At 44.0% G+C, this 14535-nt stretch overlaps 1 protein-coding gene across 1 annotated transcript in view; it reads right to left on the bottom strand.

Moving 5' to 3' along the window:
* ANO2 (anoctamin 2) overlaps positions 1-14535 on the bottom strand; it is a 295498-nt gene that overhangs the window by 153095 nt on the left and 127868 nt on the right. The window lies entirely within an intron of this gene.

Here is a 14535-nt window from a genome sequence, read left to right as displayed (position 1 = left end):
CCTCTAAAAAAGGATTTCACCCTTAGATTATTATTGATTAGGGATGCTTGATAAGAAAAATACAATCTACAAAGGAGCCATACACTTCATTTCTCAAGAGCCTCCCACATAAAACACAAGGGGGAGATGGCAGATCAGCCCACTCTTTGATGGAAGGACTAAACAGTAAGGAAAACAGTGATTAGAATCTATTTCTCTACTACTGGAAGTCCTGCTTCCACTTAGGATATAGATAGCTACAAGAGAAATCTAGAAAATCTATGAAATCATAACTTTTCTGGAGTCCATCAGAGAGCTAATGTTGCAAGATAACAAGTGAACTGAATTCCATAAATAAACAAACAAACAAACAAAATGACGAGCTCCTCCCAGGAAAGGGGACTCGTGAACAGTTTTACTTTTGACAGAACATGGGAGGGAGAGGCAGTCACCAGAAAAAAGAAAAGCGAGTAAGAAGAAAGTTAATAAAATGTTTTAAAATTTGCAAGGCCAAGCATGGCATGACAGTTTAGACTAACTGGGTGCTCCAGACCCAGAGGAACTGGCATTCATTCCCAAGCTCTTCTCCATGGGCCTCCACCTGGGGCTCAAGAGGAAAATAATGAGCAGGGCAGGAGAGCAGAAGGAGCGCCCTAGTGGTACACAGGCCTGAAAGCCCACCCATGTCCCAGGCCTTAAGCAACTGAGGGAAGGAACCCAACCCTGGGTCCTAGGCTAAGACGCACTGGTTCTGGAGCCATTGGAAGGTGTGCCAGTTTGCATGTACTATGTCCCCCAGAACACCATTATCTTTGATGCAATCTTGTGTGGGCAGACGTTTTAGTGTTGATTAGATTGTAATTCTTTGAGTGTTTCCATGGAGATGTGACCCACCCAACTGTAGGTGATGACTCTGATTGGATAATTTCCATGGAGGCGTGGCCCCACACATTCAGCATGGGCCTTGATTAGTTCACTGGAGCACTATGGAAGCTCAGACAGAAGGAGCGAGCTTGCTACGGCCAAGAGGGACACTTTAAAGAACACACGGAAGCTGAGAGAGGAGCTGAAGCTTACAGAGACATTTTGGAGACAGCCTTTGAAAGCAGAGTTTTGCTCTGGAGAAGCTAAGAGAGGACAAACGCCCCAAGAGCAACTGAGAGTGACATTCTGGAGAGAAGCTGAAGCCTAGAGAGGAACGTCCCAGGAGAAAACCATTCTGAAACCAGAACTCTGGAGCAGATGCCAGCCATGTGCCTTCCCGGCTAACAGAGGTTTTCCAGACGCCACTGGCCATCTTTCAATGAAGGTACCCCTTTACCTTGAACACTTTATGTAACTTTGACTGTACTGAAGACTGTAACTTTGTAACCAAATAAACCCTCTTTATAAAAGCCAATCCATTTCTGGTACTTTGCTTAACGGCAGCATTAGCAAACCAGAACACAGGGGTTGCATATCGACCATCTGCTCCTCGTGGAGGGTCAAGAAACTCACTTGGTACTTTAGCTTGCAAAATCACAAATTAAAGTCTATTACCACTGAAGGAGGGCAGGAACCTCCCTCCCACCCAAGAATTCATGCAGATAAAAGACAGAGTTTGATTCCAGGGGCAGGAGTATATCTGAGGGGCAAGAAGGAATGCTGAGAAGACTCCCTCCCTGAGACCCAGGCAAACAGGGCCTGCCTAAGGCTGTGCACTAGAGAACCAAACTCCCTCCCCAGCAAACCCCATCTCAAGCCTGGCACTGAGTAGAAAGAAATGGCAGTCTGCTCATAGGGGAAGGGCAGGAGCACGGAGAGAGACCGCCTCCGTGGCACAGGCAGGCAAGGACAATGGAGAGCTGAGAGTGGAAAAGGGAGAAGGATAACAAATTTTCAACACTCCAGTGCCAAACAAAGCACAGGGTAATGGCAGCCCACTGATGAGGGAATCTGAAGTCTGTGGTACCCTGAAAGTGACTCTAGCAACAATAAAATCCAAACCCAGCTCAACCTCTGACATGATCAGCTCAATCCCCACATTAATGATCTGACGGAAGGGGCATGCCTATTTCCAGACATAAACACTGTTTAACTCATGTTCTACCATCCTTTCACTCACAATATTCAGCATTCAATTAAAAATTACGGGCTACATTTTTTTCAAGGGGAGGAATTCAAGAAATAAGGCAATCAACTAAATCACAGTTGACCCAGATGTTGGAATTATCAGACACACGAGAAAGGAAATTGAAGTACACTGTTTTAAGGTTCTTACCCTATATAGAGAGCGGTATACTATTTTCTGAAAGCAGAATGTGATGAGTTCAAGATGTATTTTGTAAACCCTAGAGTGACCACTAAGATAATTCTTAAAAGGGTGTAACTAATTAGTCAATAGCGGAGATAAAATGGAATCATAAAATATACTCAATTCACAAGAGGGCAGAAACAGGAAAAACAGGAACAAAGAAAAGATGAGACTAATAGAAAACAAACAAAAAGACTGTGATTTTAAATTCATATGTATCAATGATTGCATTAAATATAAATGGTCTAGAAGCTGTCAGAGATTGTCAGATTAGAAAAGAAAGTAAGACCCAACCATATACTGTTTACAAGAAAACCACCTTAAATATAAAGTTGTATATAGAACAAAAGTAAAGGGTTGGAAGGAAATATACCATGCAAACACTAATCAAAATAAAGCTGACAAAGTAAACTTCAGAAGAATAAACACTACCTGGAATTGAGAGACATTATGTAATGATGAAGTGGTCAATTCATCAGGAAGTCTAATAATCTTAAATGTGTTTGCACCTAATAGCACAACTTCAAAATACATAAAGTAAAAATTGATAGAACTGAAAGGAAAAATAAGCAAATCCTTAAGTATAAATTAGAGATGTTAGTAATTGAGAGAACACATAGACATAAAATCAATAAGGATACAGAAGGCACTAGCAACAATTTGACCTAGTTGACATTTACAGACCACCCCACCAAACAACAGCAGAAAACATTTTTTTCAATAGACATTTATAAGACAGACCATATTCTGAGCCATAAAACAAATCTCAACAAATTTAAAAGGATTGAAATAATAAAAATATGTTCCCTGAGCACAACAGAATTACATTAAAAATCAACAACAGAAATATGTGTGGAAAAGTCCCAAATATTTGAAAATTAAATAACACAGGTCAAAAAAGAAATAAAAAAGGAAACAAAATATTTTCAATCGAATGTAAATTAAAATGACATAAAAATTTATGGTGTGCCATTAAAGCCATGTTTAGAGGGAAATTTATAGCATTGAATATTGTATTAAAAAACAGGAAAGTTCTGAATGAATGGTCTTAATCTTGCATTTAAGTAATTAGAAAAAGAAGAGAAAGAAGAGCAAAGTCAACCCAAAGTAAGCAGAAGGAAGGAAATAATAAAAATGAAAACGGAAATCAACGAAATTCAAAACAGAAAACCGATCGAGAAAATCAAAAGCTGGCTGTTTGAAACAGATCCATAAAATTGATTAACTTTTTGCCAGACTGACCAAGAATATAAAAGATAAGCTACAGATTACCAGTATCAGGAATGATAAAAGGGATATCACCAGCATTCCTATATAGCCATAACCATGCAATGATGTTAGCCATCTTTTCATGGGTTCTCATGCATTACCCATCTCTGGAAAAAGAGAGGGGAAGAAGGAAGACAGGAGAGAGACAAAATATAATAAACACAAACCGTAGGACAAACCTTGTCCTAGGTGTGTTCACCTTGATTGTCTTGTTTAACTTCCCTTTTAATTCTCAAAGAAGCTTTTCCAGAGATGAAACCTGAAGCTCCCTGGGTAGACTTGTGCAAAGTTACTTGGTTCATGCACGCAGAGCGGGAATCTGATCTCTTGTATTCTGACCCCTTCATGTCTAGTGCTCTTGCCAGTATCACAACAGCACAGTAGCTACTGGCCTTTAATGAGGGCTTATTATTGACCAGGCCCTATTCTAAGAACACCACAAATTTCATCTCATTTTTTTAGCCTCACAACCCTATGATGTAATGCTTTTACCCTCAAATAATAGATACGGAAACTGATGTACAAAAAGATCAACTAAACTAAGATCACACAGCTAATAAGAAGCAAAGACAAGATTTGACCCTGGGGCATTTAACTTGAGAGTCCAGCTTTTAACCTCCACCTTATATTCCAGGAGCAATGTACCGAAGGAAAGGGAAATGTTTGGGCAGGGGACATGCCCAGGGAAAATTCACTGAGCTAGAGAAGGACTGCACGTAGCTGCCCACCTCTGCCACCTGCCTGCCCCATTCCCAGGCTTTTCGCAGCTCAGAAGCTGTATCACCAGAGCATCCCAGCTGAGGCATTCACCCAGGCTTCCCTAATCATTGTCCCCACCCATACCCCTTACAAATCTTTTCTCCCATCACTTCCTAGGCTTGTGCTTAAGGAGCCAATCTGATCAATTAAAACCTACTGGTGACAAAATGGAGTAGTGTCACTTCTTCCAGGAAAACAACTGTATTGCCCCAGAAGCTTTATGGAGCTACAAAGCTTTTACTTCTTAAAGGAAAGGGTAGGAAATACAAATTAAAGCATAATGCAATACCTCCACATACCCAGCTGATTGGCAAAAATGAAAAAGAGGGAAAATACCAAGAATTGGCGAAAATGTAGAGAAACCTGAACTCTCACATAGAGCCACTGGGAAGGCAAGCAGGTCCACCCACTTTGGCAAACTGCTTGGCAGTGTCTGCTAGAGCTAAGTACAGGCATCCCCTACGACCCAGCAAATCGGCTCCAAGGTACATATACACCCAAGACAAATGCATATGTGTGCGCCAAGGGACACATATGAGAATGTTCCAAGCAGCACTCTTTGTAACAGCCCCAAATGCCCATAAACAATAGAATGGATAAATGCATTGTGATATTCATTCAATGGAATATTATCTGACAATGAGAATGAACACACTACAACTATACACAACTTAGACAAATCTCACAAACATAATGTTGTCCCAAAGAAACCATACACAAAAGAATATAAAATGTATTATTCCATTCATATAAAGTTCAAAAGCAAATAAAATAATTACTGTGTTAGAAGTCATGGAAGCATTTAACCTTCCAGGGGGATAGTGCCTGGAAGGGAGCAGGGGCCTGGGGGAGAGGGCTGCTCGGTGCTGATGAGTTTTCTCATTGATCTGGGTGATAGTTAGTTAGGCGAAGATCAGTTTTTGAAAATTTAGCAAGCTCTATATTTGCCATGTATACACCTTTCTATATGCATATGATACTTCAATAAAAAGGGTTTTATAAAGTGCCATCTGTGCTATAATCTGCAGGCAGCAGGATTTCCTGGAGGCCACCCTGGCTGCTCCCCTGCCTGCAGGCCAGGCCACGTTTGATCCGTGTCAGGAACACATACCATTCAGGCTCCGTCTGTCACCAGACCCGGAAGGAGCTTTCCTCTGAGCTAACGTGCGACCCGGGACAAGGCAGCCAGCCCTGAATTGCAAGGACCGCCCTCAGCAGGACAGCCCAAGGTGGTGGTGGAGGCCAAGGGACACCTGCACTATTCTCAGGCTCCCAGAAGTCGAGCAGATGATTCTTGCGGAGCTGACGTGTCAGCAGGGCGTGTTCCCAGGAGCCAGCCTCTCAGCCGGAGGGGACAGCTCCCGCTCTCAACTCCTGCCAAACCCCCAGCAGCCCGACTGGATGGCAGGCACAGCACCTAACTTCCTGGACCCACAAAAAAGCCGTCAGGCTTTCCCAGCCCCTCAGGAGAGGGATTAAAGGTAAACAGATTAGGGTGCCCTCAGCAGGAGAAGAAGGGCCGGCAAGAAAGAGCTGAGCCTTAAAGGCTCCCCCTGGTTGGTTCTCTAGCAGACAGCCTGGAAATCCCCAACTTCACAGGACGCCAGGGCCAGCCAGCAGAGGTGTGTCTTAGGATTTAAACATGAAATAGGTCCAACATGGATTTTCAACTCAAAAGCATAAACGGTCTTTTCCTGCACCCTCAGCCCTTTGAAGTAACATGCATGGACTACGGTTGCTAAGGAATCCACACTGAGAGGGAAAAAATGCAACAGTTCTCAGCATCTTCCAGATGCCAAGTGCTTTATTCATGTTATTTTATTTAATGCTTGCAAAACCTCACAATGCAAGTTAAAAGTCACTGTTAGGATTAAAGTTAGATTTAGATGTGCAAAATGGCTAAAGGTAACTTAGACTCTTCAGGTTTTTAAAAACAGTCTCTTGGGGATAAATAGTCAAGTCAAGGTATGAGCGCCCTATCAGAATGGCCTCTCCTCCCTCAAGGAGACTCCCTCTCCCCCATCCCCTTTACAAGGTGGCCTGTGGGTGCAGAAAGCACCTGCATCCTTGCAGTAGAAGAAGGGAGGGAGCCTCTGGCCCACAGGCTGCCCCTAGAAATTTCCTGGTCCACTCCTGGGAGCCCCGCATGGGTCTCTGCAGCTCAGGTTGGTCCCAGTGTTGGGTGACATCCACTCAGGTGTGGCCAGGCTGGTATGGCAACCACACCTGCACTATTTCAGTATCTGGCCACGCCCCTCAGCCATTCCCAATCAGCCCCTCTGGCATCCTGTCTGACCCTGGGCTTCTCTAAAGAACCTGTGATTTTCTGAGTCTACACCTGAAGATGTGAAGTGAAAGCCTTGTGCACTAGGATTCACCCCCAAACATCTAAATGCTTCTAGCCCCCTTGCTACCACCTCCTGCTGCAGAGCATTTGGGACCCAAGATAGGGAGGGGCCAGAACAATCACGTCTCAACTCCTACCCTTCTGGTCCTCTCCTTTCAGCAATCTTCCCTCACTGGAAAGGCTTATCTTCCCTTCTGGCTGATGGGAATTTCCATAGGCCTAATCCCCTCCACTGCCTAATACCCCCTCCCCACTCACCCACCCCCACCCCAGGGAGTTTTTGCCTTCCTCTTCCCTCCATGGGCAGACGGCAGAGGCAGAGAGTTGTTAGAAAAGAGACCCAGGAAAAGAGTTAAATCAGAAGGGCTTCCAAACATTCTGTGTACAGAGGTACTTCATATTTATAAAATAATGGCGCTAGTCAGGTTCTTTTCTCAGGAACCAGAAACTCCAGGACCTGAAGCAAACTGTCCTTCTCTCCAGTGAGTACAGACGTACACGTGAGAAAGGACTCATGTTCACAGAAGGCCAGATTCCAGACTCCCCCCACCCACCCAGGCCCCAGTCCTCTCCCTGACCCCACTGCCCAGCACTTGCCTTCTAACCCCTGGCCTGGCAATCAAGAGTCAGAACTCATTCCTGGGTCAATAGCTTCTCCCAACTGGTTCTGGAACAAAGCTGGCTTCTCACCCCTATGCCAAAGTAGACAGCAAGAATGAGGCTGCCTTCCCCTCTGCAGGGCACAGGCCAGCAGACACAGTAACTAGCTCCTCGGATCAACAGTGGGAGGCAGGAGAAGGAGAAAGGTTCCCAGTCCTTGGTCTTTCCAGGGAGGCCAAGAGAAGACTCCTTCTGGAACAGAAGATTTTGCTAACATGGGGCAAGTTCAGAAAGTGCAGTAAAGAAAGGGCAAAGATCAGGATGGCAGAGCTGGGAAAATGAAGCTCAGTTCATGTCCTGGTATCAGGAGATACGATGCAAAGGGGATGGGAACTGCTCAGAAGTTCCAGAAGGAAAAGTGTTATCTGGAATCAGAGAACCTGAAGTTTACAGCATACTCCTCTGCAGCCCCCTCTTCCCTACCAAGCCCTGTATTTTAAGGTTTCCAGATAAAGAAACCGTCATATGAAGCAAGGGGTGCTTCAGAGCCAGGCTGACGGGATGCAGGGCTGGGACCAGGAGCCAGAGCAGGGATGGCATGGGGCACCAAGAGACCTGCAAACCACATATTCAGAGATGCAAACAGGACCCAAGACCGAGAGGACCAGAGGAGCAAGATACCAAGTCCAGGGTCAGGTAGAGAAAGGAGATGTGGGTAGTATGTCGAAAAGTTAGGTGTGCAGGAATCAGAGCTAGGAAAGTAAGTTTAAAGCAAAAGAAAAAAAAAGAAAAAAAACAAGGCAGGCAGAAATCAGGATCTAGAAAGCCAGAGAGTTGGCAAGATCAACACTGGAATCCAGGAGAAACACTAAAGGTGAGTTCTGACCCTAGGTCAGAGGTTGCTTGCTTTTTGGCCCCTTGTACAATCACTTTGGTGGGTAGGTGGGCCTTGGTTACCAGCCATGCTTCCCCAGCCAGGAGGAGACAGACCTCACAGTGAACTAAAATAGCCTATTCCTGAGTTCTCTGTTGAATGCTCTGTATGCATTATCTCATAATCCTCACAAGAATCCTGTAAGGGGCTACAGGTCTTGGCAAGCAAATGGCGCCATGTGAAAAGGTCCTTCCTCTGGGCATACATAGCCCTGCATCAGAGCACAAGGCTTGGAGAGCTGAGCGTGGTCTGTATATCAGCTGCCACTCAACCCTCAGCCAGGCACCTATGGACAAGGCACAAAATTCACAAGCCTGTGTGCAGCCCTAGAATGGAATGGGATGAACTTTGGTGAAGTTAAATATCTTGCCAAAGCTGACGAAGCCCTCAGACTGCAGAGCCGATATTCAAACTTTGGTAGGTGAATATGTGGTTTGCAGGTCTCTTGGTGCCCCATGAAATTAAGGTATGGGCAGGGCCGTGCCCTCTCTGAAGGCTCCAGGGGAGGATTGTTCCTCGTGTCTTAGCTTCTGGTGTTTGCGGCATCCTTGGTGTTCTTAACTCGTAGCTGCATCCCCCCAATATCTGTCACCATTGTCACGTGGCCTGCTCCCCGTGAGGCTCTGTCTCTCTTCTTTATGGACACCAGTCATCTGGGATTTAGGGCCCACCCTAACCCCATATGGCCTCATCTTAACTTAATTATTTACTTCTACAAAGATCCTATCTCTAAATAAGACCACATTCTTGGGTACTGGGGTTTAAGTTGTCAACAACCTCTGGCTTCCAGAACTGTGAAAGAATAAAATTCTGTTGTTTTAAGCCACCCAGTTTGTGATGCTTCACTATGGCAGCCCCAGAAAACTAACACAAGCGGTAAGAAAGAATGCTGGTTGTTTCTCTAAATGATATGCACACAGATCCATACATTGCATATGACTGAAAAATTATTATATCGCATATCAAGATAACCCTATTAACTCCAAACCAGAGCTAAGCAGAAGGGGGCAAGGGTGGGGGCAGGCAGTTATAATAACATAGTAATAATTACATTCAATTGACTTTTCTTCTTTGAAAAATAAGATTGTCTCCATCTACCATGTGCAATCCAAAAAGAAGTCCTTGTAATAGTAGCCTTAAATCTTCTCTTTTAGCTCATTGTTTAGAAAAGAAAGATAAATATTAGATAACAGACCAATTATAATTTTAGCTCAAACCACAAACACAGCAAACTTCAGGTCATGAAAGTGCTTTTTCATCTATTTTTGAGGCTATAATATGATGATAAATTTTATTCTAAGTTTGTATATACATCATCACCCAAACCAAAGATGATATACTATGCTATTTAAAAATGTATTTGTTGGAACATCTTGCCTTCCCTATATAATTTAATGTGATAACACAAACAACATTTGCCAGAATTCTTAAAAAGGAAAGGGACAGAATTATCTTTATGTATAATGATTATAAAATATTGTATGTGAGCTTTATAGCAAAATATCTAATAATCTGTCAACCTAAAATAAAACATTTTTACTTAAACTCATTTTGGCATCACATAATATTGACATAAAAACATAATTCCTAAAGGAGCTCTGGGATTAAACGTGTTATTACAAAGGAGTCTGTGTGGAGCTGCAGCCCTGCTCTCCACCTTCTCCCCTGATCTGTGCCCTGGGGGGCTGACCTCTGTAGATAGAATCGACCAGGATCCCCCAGTGCTCTGGTTTTGGGTTTGGCCAATGGGAGTCACCAGCAGGAAATGGGCAGGTGGAAGATGAAGACAGTGGCCCAGCTCTTTGGCTGCAAAGCCCTGGGCTGGCAGTGGCTGCTCCACTCTAGTCAGGAGGTTCCCTTCTACACGAATGGTTCTGCCACAGCACTCTCTGGGCACTGGAACCACTCCCTCCACTTGCCCCTTTGGGCCTCGTGTGCTACCAGCCTGGCCACTGCTGCCGACCCCCGGATACCTCCCCAACCCCTGTTGATTCCCCTTAAACTTCAATGACCCACGTGAGTGAGTCACCTCTTTCCTGCCAGGACTTGTCCAAAATCACTGTCGATAGCGAGGCAGTGCCACAATTAGAAACCAGATCTTAACATGGGAATAATATTAGACCCTACATCATAAGATTGTTAGGAGAGTTGATGAATTAATACATATCAAGTGCTTGGAACAGCTCCTGGCACTTACTAAATATTCATAGTAAATATTAGCTATACTCCTTATTATCACCATCATTTCCTGATTCCCAATCCAGTTGAGGAAAAAAAAAGGGGGTAATGGGCTTAAAAATGCACGATCCCTCTAGCATAAGGATTCTGACATTAATCCTATATGGTAGCTGAAGAAACAAAGCCCAGAAAGTTTCTGTCCGAGGCAGGGTCACTGCCAGTCTTGCAGTGGACTAGAAAGAGGGTTGGAAAGAGGCTCCAGGGCTTCCAGCTTTTGAGTGAGCATGAGGAGAATTCCAGCCCCACACATCCCATTGGCTGGGTGCTCTGTGCCTGAACAACCGGCCCCGGCAAGTTGGTGTCACGTTTAAATGAGGATGACCTTCAACCTCATTGAGTAATTGCAGATATCCACTGAGACACCATATGAAAAATGCTTTAAAAGCTCTACAGTAGAGGATGCAGGTGGGAATGACTGTCACCTTCCTGACTCCACAATCTCCCAAAAAGGAAGGAGGCCATAGACTAGCATAAGAACAGGTGGAAGTGGTTTGACTTCGATGTTTTGTAATGTGGGGGGTGGGCGGGGGGCAGGAATAAAGAATACCTCCCCACCTTATTTTATGACCATGACAAAAAATTGTTTTTCTATGTTCCCAAGGGGAAAGAAACTTTGATGCTGATGTTTGTTAGGACACCTGATGGCTCATTGGAGCCTTCGAGAACACTAAGCCAGCGTCCTGCTCTACCTCTGGGGAGGGGCTGCTCCTCGCTGAGACCCAGGCCACATCCGTCCCGAGCTCCTGGAGCCCAGGCAGTCTCCCCCAGTGTTCAGCCCTGTGAAGTGTGACCTGGGTGCTGGCTGTTTCTCTCTTAAATGCAAGGTGCATTTTTCAGCTTAAAAATAACCCCGTATGTTCTGTCCCTGTGCATGCAATCTCTTCTTGATGTCTTCCCTTTTCCCAAATTTGTTCCCCTCTTCTCACCAAGGGAAGGGAAGAGAAAGAGCATTTATTGAGCCCTTACATGGCTTTTTATATCCACAGATAGTTTAATCCCTAACCTATGAGGTAGAAATTAATAACCCAAACTGTAGATAAGGAAAAAAAAGCCTCAGAGAAGTTAGATCCCTTGCCAAAGATTTCCAACTCAAGTCTATCTTGAGAGTCTTTGCTCTTCTCTGCCCCTCTTTATTAAATCTTTTCCACTCTTTTCCAGTTGTTTTGTCAATTTTAAGTTTTTCTTTCCACTGCTCCTCACACCTCCCTTCTCCAACACTAGAATATCATTAATGGATAAAAGAATAGAAATAATTGTATATCCCCACACACTCTAAAAAAATAAATTCTACAAAACAGCAATAAGCTCCATTTTCTCATCTTGACCCAGAAGATCACATGTGCTCAACTGAATTAAATTGAAAATTATGGAGGAATGAAGAAGAAAAATTTCCAAATTGTTTTTCTCGATATTAAGATATGCTATCCTGGGCACATAAATCTTTCCTTTAGGAATTGTCAGAAGACTTTTCTCTCTGTAGTCTCTCCATGGCAGGTCTCATTTGCCTCTAAGAATGTACACTCCCTCTCCTCAGAAACCTTCCCCGTCCAACGTCCTGCCCACCACCTACCAGGGCCTTCTGCATGGTGAGCTGTGAATGACAATGATGGACTGAGGAGCATGGGCTGAGCCACTTAGACATAAAAACTACTTTAAAAGTTGTCACAACTCTTGACATCAACAACCTCCATCCTTGCATTTCCTGATTGGGACTAAAGATGCTCAGGAATGCCAAGGCCAGATAGAAGTCAACTAAAAAAATCCTCCCCCAAGTCCACCCCATCTCTCCAACCTAATGGCTCCTTCCTCAGACCCAACACCAGCAATGAGAACTGGCTGTTGACATACGTCTTCATACTTTACCTGTTACATTCTAGAACTTACTCACTGCTTTACTATTACTATCAACAACACCAAAAATCTTCACACCACTTTACAGTTTATACCTTCCCATGCTCTATCACCTGCAATCCTCCCAACTGCTCTTTGGAAAAGAAATAGAAAGTCACAGAAGTTAAATGACAGTCAGTTCAAGGTCAAACAGCTATGACAGGGGAATGCTGGGACTTACTCCACATCTTCTGCCTCAATGGCCTGAGCTCTTTCAACCCTACTGCACTCTTATTTCACCAGTTGTGTTTTGTCTCCCTAATCTTACTACAAGCACCTCAGGGCTTATACATCTTTGTGTTCCCCCATGGAGCTTTGTGAAAGGCTTTGCCCTTCCCAAGCACCCAATAAATCCAGGTTGAATGCATGAATAAATAAAAAAGTAAAGTGAGCACCTCCTGTGGGCCTAGTAATAGCCAAGTAGAAGAATGTTTTAGATGATTCATATGGGAGACATCTAGGAATAAAGCCATTCAGGGGCAACACCAGTTTCTGTCACCAGGGTCATGGGTCTCTGGAAAAATCTACATGTGGGTAGCCTTTGCCCCTTGCCACCCCCTGAGTTTTATCCCAGCATTTTTTAACTTAAGGACTGATCTCATCTGCAATCTTGGCCCCTACTATCTTCTTCTCATTGGTATCCAACTGTAGAATTTTAACAGAAAAGAGGCTCAAATCAAAGGTTACATGTTGGCAAGGCTCCTGAGGTACTGAGTACAGAACTATGCCCAAACCTGGAGGACCACCCCAACATTTGAGGAGAGGAGTTCCTAGCTTGACAGGCCCCAAAGAATTCAGCTCCCAGAGCTTAAGGAAAAATCATAAATCCCTTATTCAAACTTTCCCAAAGTTCTTCCAGAACCCCAGACAGATGACAGTTTGTGTGCAAATGCATGATGAATAAGTATCTCTTTTTAAAATATACAAAGAGAATCATGGGGTGGGCGGTAAAAGGAAATGGGCTTAAAAATAATCAGACATGGAAAGTGGTTCTCACGTGAGCTTGGAGGGGGGGAAGCAAGCAGAGTCAGGGGGTTCACAGGGGCCATCAGCAGTAGCTGGAGGCACCAGAATTAACCAAGAGTCCCCAGTGTTGAAGAAGAACCAAAGGAATGGTCTCTAGGTGAGTACTGAGTTCACAGGGTGGCAATAATCGGCTTTGGCCTCACAGAGGCTCCAGAAAGCAGTGACAATTTACCTGTTTGTCCTTCACCTCATGGTGGGGATTCAGAGAAGGAGATGAGGCCTTGGGGACCAAGGCAGCGAGAAACAGAAAGAGAGCAGTGTCCTCATGTGCACTTGATCCCCTCAAGGTTGGCAAGAGGCAGCCTGGGCTGAGGGGATGAAGAGGCCGATGCAAGGCTTGTAAAAGTGGCTCCTAGGACATCCAAAGTCTCCTTCTCAACAATACTTCCTTATTATTTCAGGGCAAATGCATCACCAACATATGGATTCGATTCCAATCCCCTGCAACCCCATCTTCCTCTCCTCGTGGCAGAAAAAACACATACAGATTTGAAAAGGAAAGTTAGCAAAAAGAAAAAAAGAAGGGCCAGGGACCAAAATGCATAGTATGGTTTTAAGCAAGCCTGGAACATGCTAGGAAAATAATTGTAGCTGGTCAACAAATGCAAACAGCAGTAGCACCCAGCCCCATCATTAACTTTCACAGCCAGGAAAGTAACTGCAATTAGGTGGGAGCAGGCATTTGGTCTGCCAAAGGGGACTACAAAGAAATGGACCCCAAATGCCCAGCACTTAGATGGGTAGGGTGACGCACCATTACCCTTCAGTTTCAAAACTAATTTATCAAGGTGATGGTGTCCAGCTGTTCTCCACCTCTAATGGAAGTGGAACACAACGGCTTCCATTAGACCGAAGGGTATGCAATTTGGACATCAGAAGGAATGCCCAGTTGCAATGTGCTCCTAAAACAAAGCATATTAATTGCGTACCTATAAATCATTCCATTTACAAATATTCATTGAGTGCCTACTTTAATATAATGGTACTGCATGTAAAACACTAAGTTAGATGATTTTCAAATATTAATTTTAGTCAAAACCAATAACAAGATGGATGTTATTAACCCCAATTTATCGATGAGGACTGGGACAGCAGAGTTAAATGAGTTTCCCAAGATCATTAAGCTAGGAAATGGTGGAACTAGGGACCAAACTTGAGTTTATCTAATTCCAAAACTTTTTTTATTTATGAACTTTCATT

This window comes from Choloepus didactylus, chromosome 8 (genome assembly GCF_015220235.1).
Source record: "Choloepus didactylus isolate mChoDid1 chromosome 8, mChoDid1.pri, whole genome shotgun sequence".
Classification (NCBI taxonomy): Eukaryota; Metazoa; Chordata; class Mammalia; order Pilosa; family Megalonychidae; genus Choloepus; species Choloepus didactylus.
The sequence above is the reverse complement of the archived record's forward strand: the minus strand, read 5'-3'. Positions and strand labels throughout refer to the sequence as shown.